The sequence below is a fragment of the Triticum dicoccoides genome, chromosome 7B (assembly GCF_002162155.2).
Source record: "Triticum dicoccoides isolate Atlit2015 ecotype Zavitan chromosome 7B, WEW_v2.0, whole genome shotgun sequence".
NCBI classification, from domain to species: domain Eukaryota; kingdom Viridiplantae; phylum Streptophyta; class Magnoliopsida; order Poales; family Poaceae; genus Triticum; species Triticum dicoccoides.
Window position 1 is genome coordinate 527625794 of NC_041393.1, and position 12507 is coordinate 527638300.

Sequence of the window (12507 nt, forward strand, 5' to 3'; positions counted from 1 at the left end):
TTCTCAACAAGTTGCATTGGATCCAAGATGTCCAATTTCAGTTGGACTAGAGAACCTCGCAAAGTCATTTTTAACAGCAACGGTATGTACCAGTGCTAAATCCACCCTTGTATTCTTGGAGATTGGTGCACACTCTCTACATCATACTAGTATTCCTTTGTATTCTGTTGAACAACATTGTATATGAAATGTCTTGTTAGCTCTTGTCATCACTTTTTGTCAGTAAAAATATGTACGGTGCATGCATGACACAGACATACTCTCCTCCCTCTGGCGCCCATAACAAAGGTAGGATTTAAGTTTCTTTTGACATTTTCAATTGTTTTATATCTCTGAAACCAAAATTAAGTATGTGACCATTTTATATATTTGATCTCCGGGTGTGAAGACCTTTAAAACAAGATCAATCTTGGATACATTTCAAATAAGTTCAATTTTTAACATTTTAATTAACTTATTTCACTCAATATATTTTGCGTGAAACTTCTTATTTCACTATTTGAAACCGATATCTGTGAAATACAACCGTTATTTCAGTGTTTGAGAATGATATGCATGAAATCTATATTTTGTGAGTAAGTGTAATGTGTTTTCTAGAACTAGTGAAATCGGTGAAATATATCTTTTGTAAATGAGTGAAATAGTTTACTGATATTAGTGGAATTAGTGTAACTCAGAAAAAGAGTGAAAATAGTTGTTTGAAATGAGTGAAATATGTTTTTATAAATGTGTGAAATCTATTATTTTGTATAATTAAATCATATATTGAAATGAAAGAAATATATCTTTTGTACTTGAGTGTAATGTCTTTCCTAAATGGAGTGAAATGTATCTTTTAGAAATATGTTTTTGGCATTGAGTGAAATCAATTTTGAAATATGTTTTCTTAATTGAGTGAAATATATATGTTTTCTCAACTAAGTGAAATTATTTTTCTGAACTCAGTGACATTGGTTTCTTCAGCTGAGTGAAAATTGGTTTTTTGAAGATAAAGAAATAAGTTTTTTTTTCAAATATTGAAATCAGCTTTCTCAAATGAATGAAACTATTTTTAAGCGACTAAAACCTACGTTTTCTCAACTTAGTGAAATATGTTTCCTCAACTGAGTGAAATTATTTTTTCTAAAATGAGTGACATCAGTTTCTTCAGATGAGTGAAATTGGTTTTTTGAACATAAAGAAATGTTTTTTAATGATTGAAATCAGCTTTCTGAAATGACCAAAATCTGTGTTTTCTAATGTGTGAAATAGACACTTTACAACGAGTAAAATCAAAATTTTAAATGAGTGAAATCTTTTATTCGTAATGTGAAACTAATTGAAATAGTAAAAATTCAAACTAGCCAAAATGTATCCAAAACCGATCTTGTTTTAAAGGTCTTATCATTCTAAATTCAATATACAAAAAATTCACATATGAAAATTTGGTTCATAAGATATTAACCATTCAAAATATGACCAGGACATAAAATCAACTATTTTGTTTGGGGAGAGAGAAGCATGCGCCACCCTTTTGTTCTCACTCACTCTCTCTCATAGCTAAAGCTGCCACAAACTGACATGCACAAGTGTATTTCTTCCTACACTGCTCGTATTGCATAGAAAATTACTTTTACTTTATACACAAGAAGTTGGCACGAATCTCAGAGAAAGCAAGTGCACGGTGGATTCTCCACCGCTAGATCCCGGTTCCGTTAGGAAAACAATTTCGTAGAAGCTATCGTGTAAAAGTACTATTTGCCTAGCCCAGCGTTAAAATGCATATTTTGGTTTATACTCCAAGATAATTAGCCTTCAATGATTCCGAAATAAGACGAGCGCGACAAAGGGGCTGCAAGTCAGTCGAAACCCGGCGCGACGTGCAGCAAGTAAGCGAAGCAGCAGTGGCCGGTTTTTGGTTTTGCAGAAGGCAATGCAACACTAGTAATCAGAGGAACGGCTTGGCGACCGGCGATGGTAGGCTGACAATGGACGCAGCAGCAGTGGCCGGTTTTTGGTTTTGCAGAAGGCGAGGTGGCGGCAGGTGCAGCGTTCGGGGAGTGGAACTACTCCCACGGCTACGACGAGCCGGCAGCCGAGCGCTACGCCAAGGAGCCGGAGGACAGCGACGTGTGGTTCAAGTACTCGTCGCCTCCGCCCAAGCCGGCACCCAAGAAGACGAGGAGTGACGTGGCTCGGCAGAAGCAGGGGAGGCGCGCGCAGGTGTTGGAAGGCGGCTACCTGGCGCGCGCCACGTCCAGAGCCGCCTCCGCGTCCAGGGTGGTGCAGCCGGTCGAGGAGGACCTGTACCAGGTGCCTCCGCCGGAGCTCGCCTCCCGCCATTAATTATCGACCAAGACGGGTACGTACAAACTCGAAATGGTTTGGTTTTAAATTTTGTTCTCCTCAGTATGGTTCGAAGTGGAGCTGACTTCTCTTTGGTTGGGCGATGCCTTTCTGCAGAAGAGGTTAAATTTTGTTCTCCTCAGTATGGTTCGAAGTGGAGCTGACTTCTCTTTGGATGGATGATACCTTTCTGCAGAAGAGGAGCCTGTGGATAGAGTGCCTGGGCCTCAACTCGTGCGTCGCCTGAACGCCTGTGGATGGGATGCTGCATGCTCCTTCTCAACTAGGAGTAGATTGATTGATCGGCCGCTCGAATGCTTGTGTTTTGTTTCATGATCTCTTGGGCTATTTATTTCCACCGCAAAGTTGTAATCCAAGATCAGTAGCATGTCTGGTCTCGTTCCTAGGCTGGGCTGGGTCGATGTGTTGTGAGTATAGATTAAGACTGACATTCTTTGAGGTTGTTCGTGGCAATCAATCTGGGCCTTTTTGTTTACAGAAGAAATGAAACAATCGATTATAGTGCAAAATAATCGGTCCGTACGAACGTGATAGCTTAAATACGAACGACCAAACATCTTATAGACGGCCTAGCCTAGGCACGAGATAAACTTATGCTCAGAAATTAGATACATAGATCACTTCTATCACCAATTAAACAGCCGGAACTAAAGGGAAAAAGTGATCAAACGCACAGATTAAAGCAAACTGGACATAAATTCATGTTGTTCACATTCAGAAATGATAGAGACGACATGAAAGTTGACAAAAAAATTAAGATAACGGTTCATCATAAATGGCTGCCACACAGACAGTCAACTTGCAAAAGGGTCGATTACTAAAGAGACTCAGGACGCGAAATTTTTGCATCTAAACTTGGACATAAGCATATGATGGCCGAAGGTGACAATAGGGTGCTTCCTAATCTCCCATAGTCTTATTCCTGAAACATGGAACAAATATTTCAGAGTAATGAAAAGATTATGAATCTTAGACTAAACATCCAAATTGCAAAGGCTTACCCTTTGTCCCGATACACATGGGTTTGAATCCCTCAGAAAAATTCGCCACGGATCGACATGTCATCAAAGTTCCAAAGGTCCATGTTGTCGACGACATCACGAGGCACATCAAAATTCAGAAGGCTATCAATCGGCTCATCGGTGCCATCATCCATACAGAACCTCATCCAATCTTCGAAATCGATAGCATCATTCTCCATAACAGGAGGCACCGCCGAGTTGTAGGTGTTACTCTGGACAAGCGCGAATTCAGCTCCTTCAGCAATCACCACTGAGTTGTAGGTGTTACTCTGGACAAGTGCAGATTCTGCTCCTTCAGCAATAGTGAAAATGGGAGCCATGGATGATATATATGGAGTCTTGATGTAATACTCCCAGCCCAAGTCAGAGCAGCCAAAAGTGTTGCTTCCTTGCTCATAGTACATATTCATAACAGGATCTTCAACAGGGACAACGGAGTTCATTGCAGAAACAAATGGCACGTTATCAAGCTGAATAAGTGGCTGGTTTGATGCAAAGTCAGGAGATGGGTACATGAAAGCATTTGGTATAGCATGGTTGTTGACTGCTGGTGTGACGATAGGTTCCTGTCCTGCGCTTGGCTTGGGTGCTTTGGGTTCCTGAACTGTTGGTTCCTCTAGAAAGTTAACCTTGGCCTTCTTGCCATGGATCCTGCGTGCTTTGACATCATAAGCTCTTGCGGCTTCTTCAGCACTGTTGAAAGTACCGAGCCAGACACGGACACCGTTGCTAGGATCTCTGATTTCAGCAACCCATTTACCCGAGGGGCGCTGACGGATACCCTTGAATTGGTTCTTTCTCTTCCTTTTTGCTGGCCTTTCTGAAGGACCATCAAAACCAACAGTACTCATGGTGCTTAAGTCATCTGCAGTGAAAGCTCAATGTCAATGCTAAGAGGGACCAACACAAACAAACTTCTCTCACAAAAAGTAAATAATTTCATCATGGACATGAATTTTATGTAAAAATATATTGATCGTAATGAACACTGAAACATGATGTGTCAATTCGGGTGAACGCATCATCAATCAAGCATAAAACAAATAAAATAATAAAAATGACAACTTAATAAAAAAATCCAGGGTAGTGATGAACAAACCTCGTGTTATAGACCATTGGCATCATTTTGCAATTATTAATCTACAAACTGCATTATAGACAATGCAGAATCAAGGATATATTTTTAGTCGGATTCAATGATTAGCAGAATAATCCTTTGGACTAATAAATGAACCAAGTCTAGAACAATCCTCATGCACACCTACAACCATCTAACAAAGAAACAACTCAAGAGGTCAAGACCCAAGCAAAACAGAGAAATTTGACCATTTATGCGGATTTTCTACCCCTTTTCACAAAGTTATGGATCACCATCAAAGATCACGAGTATAAATCACAAGATCATCAACCTAACAACAAAAATCGCTTCTCCGAAAGAAAGGAACGGTGTCGAAAACAAGTTACCAACTGAACACAACAGAGAATGGAAAAAGCCTAACCCTTCACCCAAATCACTCCATGATAGCACATCCAATCCAAAATCTCTAAACAAACAGGAGTAACATGGCCCAAACATAGCATTCCAACAACACTCCTTAGTTCTACCACCCTCGTCCTGGTAACTATCCCCCCTCATATTTTTGGTCATATCTTGACCATGATTTTAACTAATATAATACAAGTTAATCATGGCAAAAATAATATCAAAAGTACATTCAAATAAGAATCCAGCAATATAATTTTTTTGACATGCATTAATAGTTTACTAGTTAATTATGTGGTCAGCCTTTGATTCGAAATACGAGACTAATAGAGGCAAACATGGGTGGACAATAGTTAAACTCCAAAGTTAAGGATATGTAGATTAAAAATTAGTCCAAGAGACCTGGGGTAGATACCTTGGGAGAGGGGCCTCTTGATGGTGGCAGAGGGCTTAATCTTGATGACCTCCTCGTCGTCGTCCTTCTCAGCCACCCCACTATGCCCAAGCTCCAGGTCAGAGTCCCCAGAGTCGGCCTCGAACTCCTTTAATTCGGCCTCGAAGTCCTCCTCATCGTCGTCCAGTCTGAGTCCCTTGCGCCTGCCTAGCCCCGTGAAGTGACGACCCCCATCATTGCTCTGTTGGGGCTTCTTCATCTCAGGACATAGCGTTGCCGCCCTCACCTTCCGCGTCACCGTGGGAACCTTGATGTCTGTGAGTAACCGTCCGCCGCACATGATGCCCGCTAGTACCTTGTCACAGTCGTCGCCGGGGAAGGGGCCTCACCGGAATTGGTAAATGGGCAGAGGTTTTAAAATATCAGGGCAGCAGGGGTGGTTTTGGAGGGTGCAAGGCCAGTACCCTATATAGGTGGTGGCCGCGTGAAGGCGCGAGGAGGCGCGTGGAGTGGACCACGCGTCAGCGAGGGGCCGCGTGACAGGCGGAAGGCACGAGGCAGGTTCGAAAGCGAACGTTTCTACTTGATGGAATCTTGTATTTGCTCTAGGGAATGAATAGATGGGGGTACTTTGACTTTCTTTATACGGAGGCAAGTCAATATTTATTAACTCAAGTTGTTGTACTACACACTTGTAGTACAACTGTATTACTACTGTCATACACTCTTCGTGCGGGTTTATTGGACGGGTTCAACCAACCAAACAATTAAGCGAAAATCTTGTTATAAATAATTGTGTGTAATGCTACGATCTTTGCAAATCACTCATAGCTAGTTACGCCATTTGTTAACTCAATATTATACCACACACCTGTAGTATGACTGTACTACTACTGTTTTAGTCACCCATCCTAGTTTATTGGATGGGTTCATCTAACCAAACATTTAACCAATATTTTTTCATAAATGATTGTATGTAATTTTAAGACCATGCAAATAACTCATTGCTAGCTAATTCATTTTTAGCTCAAGATTGTTGTACTACACATCTGTAGTACGAATGTACTACTACTACCGTACGTTTTTTTTCCGGGTTTATTGGACGGGTTGAACCAACCAAACATTTAACCAAAAATCTTCTCAATAAATGATTATGTCTAATTCTAAAATCTTTGCAAATCACTCATAGCTAGTTACCCCATTTATTAGCTCAAGATTATGCTACACGCTTGTAGTATGATTGTACTACTACTGTTGTACTCCCCCATCTGATCTTATTAGACGAATTTATCCAACCAAACATTTATACAATATCTTCTCATAAATGATTGTATGTAATTTTAAGATCCTTGTATAACCCATAGCTAGTTATTTTGTTTATTAGCTGAAGATTGTAGTACACACTATATTACTAATGTTGTGCACTCTCCATCCGGGTTCGTTGGCCGGGTTCATCCAACGGAACGTTTAACCAAAAATCTTCTCATAAATGATTGTGTGTAATGCTAAGATCTTTGCAAATTACTCAGAACTAGTTACACCATTTATTAGCTCAATATTGTAGTACATACGTTTACAATGACTGTACTACTACTGTTGTACTCCCCCATCCGAGCTTATTGGACGGGTTCATCCTAACAAATGTTTAAGAAAGTTTTTCATAAATAATTGTATGTATTTTAAGATCCTTGCAAATAACTCATAGCTAGTTACTTCTTTTATTAGCTTAAGATTGTACTACACACCTATAGTACGACTTTATTACTCTATCATACTCCATCTGGGTTTATTGGATGGTTCATGCAACCAAATGTTTGACCAATATCTTCTCATAAATGATTGTTTGTAACTCTAATATTCGTGTAAATCGCTCATAGCTACTTACTCCATTGTTCCCAAATAAAAAGAAAGTTTCTCCATTAAGTTACTAGCATGTACTTTGCGCACAATAATTAGCATTATTGTACGCTAGTTATATGAATTATAAGTTAGCATTGCAAAATTCTCATCACATTCTTGATCTGACCATGTATATCGAGATTTAGTATTTCTTCTAACATAACATCGACCTTCTTAATATTCAACCAATATCTCCTTAAATGACTCATGTAAGTCTATGATCCTTATACATCACACATATCTACCTACTCACGTTGAGTTACTATCATGTATGTGCAATGATTAACATTCTTATATGGTTAATTAACTTATGAATTCAGATGAACATTGCAGCTTTTTTCTAATGTATTCATGATCAAACCATGTATATAGACTTAAAAAAAATATAAAGTAACATGGCAATGTTGCTTCGCGACTTTGTGTGTCTTACTTGACACTGAGAAGAAATAAATTGAGAGTAGTTTTGCTTCTTCTCGGTGGATGTCATTGGACAATGCATGAACGAATCATCAACTCTTGGCCAAAACATAGAATTTGCATAAAAAATCTACACCCGACTTGTTTATACTAAAATAGCATAAAAGTTTTGTAAACCATGCATAGAAAAATGAGAAATTTTAATTCTACGGTATCTTAGGCGGCTTCAAACTTGTGTGTCCTACCTAAAAATGAGAAATTTTAATTCTACGGTATCTTCTACAATAGACAAGAACAAAAAGTAATCCTAATACATGGATTAAAACCAGTTCCAGCGACATGGGCCAATACCTTTGGAGAGGGACCTCCTGACAACGGTGAATGATTGATCTCGACGAGCTCCCATCATCATCATCCTCAGCCACCCCGCCATGCCCGAGATCCAGGACGGAGTCCTTGGAGTCGACCACAAACTCCTCAAACTCCACTTCATCATCCTCACCGCGAGCTCGACCCCAAACCCATCAAGCCCCTTGGAGCGCAGGCCTCCGCTGCCGCCCCATAGAGCCTTCTTCTTCTCAGGCCATAGTGTGACTTAGGTCACCCTCCGTGTGTGACTGCGGGCATCTTGAGGTCCGTGGAGATCATGCCGCCGCACATGGCAGCTACTACCTCATCGTAGTCACTGGGGAAAGAGCCTTGCCTGGATTTCTAAATAGGCAGAGTTTTTAATGAAGCGGTAAGCGGGTGTGTAGGTTGGCGGGTGGAGATGAGGACAATCGCTTATATGCACGATGGTCGCGCGATGGAGGCCCTCTGGGCAAGGGGGCATGGTAGGTACCATGCGTCAATGCGGGGCTGATCGACAGACCGAAGGCACGAGGTAGGTTCCGGAAGTGAGTGTTTCCCTTCATGGTAATCCTGCGTGTTTGCCCCTTAAAAGAAGTTGTATTTTTAGTATTGGCCCTCGGAAATGAATGGATGGACGATTTACTTTCTTACTTTGGTACCAAGCCATTTTTTCGGTCAAGATTGTACGACATCCCTCCCCTGAATAAAAGGTTGTACGACACTCCTGTGCTACTGTACTACTATACCATACTCGTACTGTACTCACTAGCACCATCTAACCAAGACACTCAAGTAAGATCTCTAACTCATCCTTGCAAATCACTCATGGCCACTACTTCATTGAGTTTTTTAGCAACTCTACTCCATTGAGTTAGTAGCATGTTGCGCAATCATTAGAATCAGCTTATATACAACATTTATATTAACTAGACTGAGGGAGTCCTGAATTATGGGGTCCTCGGAGAGCCAGCCTATGTGACATGGGCCATACCAACGGGCCGTGAAGATACAAGAACAGAAGGCCTCCTCCCGTGTCCGGATGGGACTCTCCTTTGTGTGTACGGCAAGCTTGGTGTCCAGATGTGTAGTTTCCTTCCTCTGTAAACCGACTTTGTACACCCCTAGTCCCATCCGGTGCCTATATAAACCGGAGGGTTTAGTCCATAGAGGCAATCACGATCATATAGGCTAGACATCTAGGGTTTAGCCATTATGATCTCGAGGTAGATCAACTATTGTAACCCCTATACTCATCAAAGTCAATCAAGCAGGAAGTAGGGTATTACCTCCATTAAGAGGGCCCGAACCTGGGTAAACATCGTGTCCCCTCCCTCCTTGTTACCTTCTATCCTTAGACACACAGTTCGGGACCCCTACCCGAGATCTGCCAGTTTTGACACCGACATTGGTGCTTTCATTGAGAGTTCCTCTGTGTCGTCGACAGAAGGATTGATGGCTCGCCTTGCCATCAAAGACAGTAACACTTCCAGAGAAGCCCTAGCTTTAGGGAAAACTTTCCGACTAGGCAGCTTCATCATGGGCGCTCGCTCGGCCGTTAAGCCAGAAGCAGCCCAACTCATCGCCAAAAATCGCCTCTGCGTCGGCCCTGAATACTCCGACAAGATGGATCCGGCGGATATATCGGCCTTAAATGTACTCCTAGATCGCATCGCCGCCCTGGGGGTCGCAACTGACTATGATCGGATTGGGCTTAAAACCGATCAGAGAGAAATCAGATCGCCGCCGATCACCCATCATGTGGCAATCATGGAGGAGCAAGCTAACAATGACTTATCTCCTACGTTGAGAACAAAGTATGTTCGGGTTTCCGAGCTCGAAGAACCGGACTCCCATCTTCTGTAAGGCACTTCTTGTCCTCCGAACACAGAATCGGGAGTTGAGCCTAAAAACGAACCGGATGCTCCGGAGCCCAGGCCTATAACTTCATAAATTCTTCAGAATCCGGACTTCTCAGTGGGTCAGGGTTCGGATTTGAGCCCACCCACCCACCACAAGCAATATTCCCCCAGCGACTCCGACCCGCTGGACACATGCGACTTAATGTATGTGCGGCAGTAGCCTCAGGAAACAGTCCACCACTTCTGGGCTAGATTCCTACTTGTTAAAAACAAGATCATGGACTGCTGTGACGACGACGCGATCTCGGTGTTCTGCAACAATTGCACGGATGAGGGCCTCCTTAATGCCCTCAACCGCCATCGCGTACTGCACTTTGCCGATTTGGCACACATAATATAGAAGTACTTCCCAATGGAAAGCGCTTGGAAAACTCAGATAGCCCACTGGGACCCACATGCCTCTAGGCCATCCCCTGGACGGGCAAAGAGGATGCACCCCCGCTGAGCACCCAATCATCAATCATGGACAAGAAAATTAAACCCGTTACGGGGCATAAAATTTTCCTCGAGGAATGGCTCGACAAACCTTGCAAAATTCACATGACACCGGACAACGAACCAACGCATAGCCTTCGAGCATGTTGGATACTCCGGCAGGTGGCCAAGAGCGGTGAGGGTATCCTCACTAACAACAATCCAGATAATTACACTTTGGAGGACAACGATCCCGAAGTATTCACGGTCTTCGAGACCTTTTCTTCGAATAATCGGCGTAAGAGGGCGCTCCGCGACCTCGCTGAAGTCTGCCACGTGGCAGCAGTAAATCCTTGGAACGACACGACGATCACTTTCAACGCCGATGACGAACCTAGAGCCCGCTCTGTCCGTGCACCAGCCGCTTTGGTCCTAAACCCAATCGTAGACGGCTTCCGGCTCACTGAAGTGCTCATGGACGGCGGCAGCAGACTGAACCTCATTTACGAGGACATGCTCAATAAAATGCAAATGGACAGGAGTCGCATTGAGAAAAGTAACATAACCTTTCGAGGCATTATCCCCAGTCGAGAAGCCAAATGCTCGCGAAAAATCAAACTCGACATGGTATTCGGCACGCCGGAGAACTACAGGTCCGAGGAGTTACTCTTCCATGTGGCACCCTTCAGTTGTGGGTATCATGCTTAGCCGGGGTGAGACGCATTCACGCGCTTCCAAGCCGTACCCCATTACGTGTATCTGAAGCTCAAAATGCCCAGGCCCAATGGAATTATCACTATCGCCAGTGATCCGGACATAGCACTCCGCGCCGAAAACAAAACCGCCTCTCTGGCCCTTGAGGCATTATCCAAGGCCCTCGCAGCCGAGGAACTAACCACTCTACGTTCCACAGTAGATAGGGACGATATAATCCTCGATAAGAGACCCAAATCTACTTCTTTCAAGCCGGCAGATGAAATAGTCAAATTTCAGGTCCACCCGATGGATCCCAATAAAATAGCTTCCATTGGGGCACAGCTGGATCCGACGGTGGACGTCGCACTACGCGCATTCCTGCGCGAGAACTGGGACATTTTTGCCTGGCCCTTCGGATATTCCAGGTATCCCACGAAGACTGGCCGAGCATAGTCTCAACATACTGAAAGGGTACAAACTAGTCAAACAAACTCTGCGCTGATTCTCTGAACCCAAACGACAGGCTATGGGGGAGGAGCTAGCCAAGCTACTCGAAGCCGGGTTTATCAGAAAAATCAAACATCCAGACTGGCAAGCAAACCTGGTCATGGTACCAAAGAAGGATAAATCCTGGCGCCTGTGTGTCGACTTCAAAGACCTTAATAAGGCTTGCCCTAAGGACCCCTTCCACTACCTCGAATCGACCAGATTATTGACGCAACCGTAGGGCATGATTCCTTGTGCTTCCTCGATGCATACTTCGGATATCATCAAATTATGATGAAAGAATCCGACCAAGCCACAACGGCATTCATCACTCCGTATGGGACCTTCTACTTCAACACTATGCCTTTCGAGCTCAAGAACGTTGGTGCAACCTATCAATGCATGATTCGAACATGCCTAGAAAAACAGATCGGCAAAACTGTGGAGGCATACATAGATGACGTAGTAATCAAAACCAAATGTGTCGATTCATTGGTGGATGACTACGCCTTACATTCGACAACCTTCGAGCATATGACATACGGCTCAATCCGAAAAAATGCATTTTTGGTGTTCCAGCCGGAAAGCTGTTGGGGTCCATCGTCTCCAATAGAGGACTCGAGGCAAATTCCGCTAAAATCCGAGCCTTTTCACAGTTGGCAACACCAACAGACCTCAAACAGGTCCAAAAATTAGCTGGGTGCATGGCAGCTTTAAGCCGTTTTATCTCCAGACTAGGGGAAAAGGCACTGCCATTATATCGCCTACTACGCTGCACTGACCACTTCGTGTGGACAGACGCTGCCACAGCCGGATTGGAAGAAATAAAGGTTATGTTAGCGAGTAACCCAATCCTGGCCGCACCAAATATCGGTGAACCGATGCTTCTCTACATATCTGCAACTCACCAGGCGGCGAGCGCGGTGCTCGATGTCGAACGAGATGAGGAGGGACATAAATTCCCACTTCAAAAACCAGTATACTATGTATCAATAGTCCTTACACCATGTAAATCCCGATACCCGCATTATCAAAAGATAGCATATGCGGTATTTATGGCATCCCGCAAGCTGCGACACT

General features: G+C 43.3%; 2 pseudogenes; one reads left to right on the forward strand and one right to left on the reverse strand.

Annotated features, from left to right (window-relative positions):
- LOC119339069 overlaps positions 1-2572 on the forward strand; it is a 6238-nt pseudogene extending 3666 nt beyond the window's left edge.
- Positions 2573-3379: 807 nt separating this feature from the next.
- LOC119339071 lies at positions 3380-8221 on the reverse strand (annotated as a pseudogene).
- Between the last annotated feature and the right edge of the window lie 4286 nt (positions 8222-12507).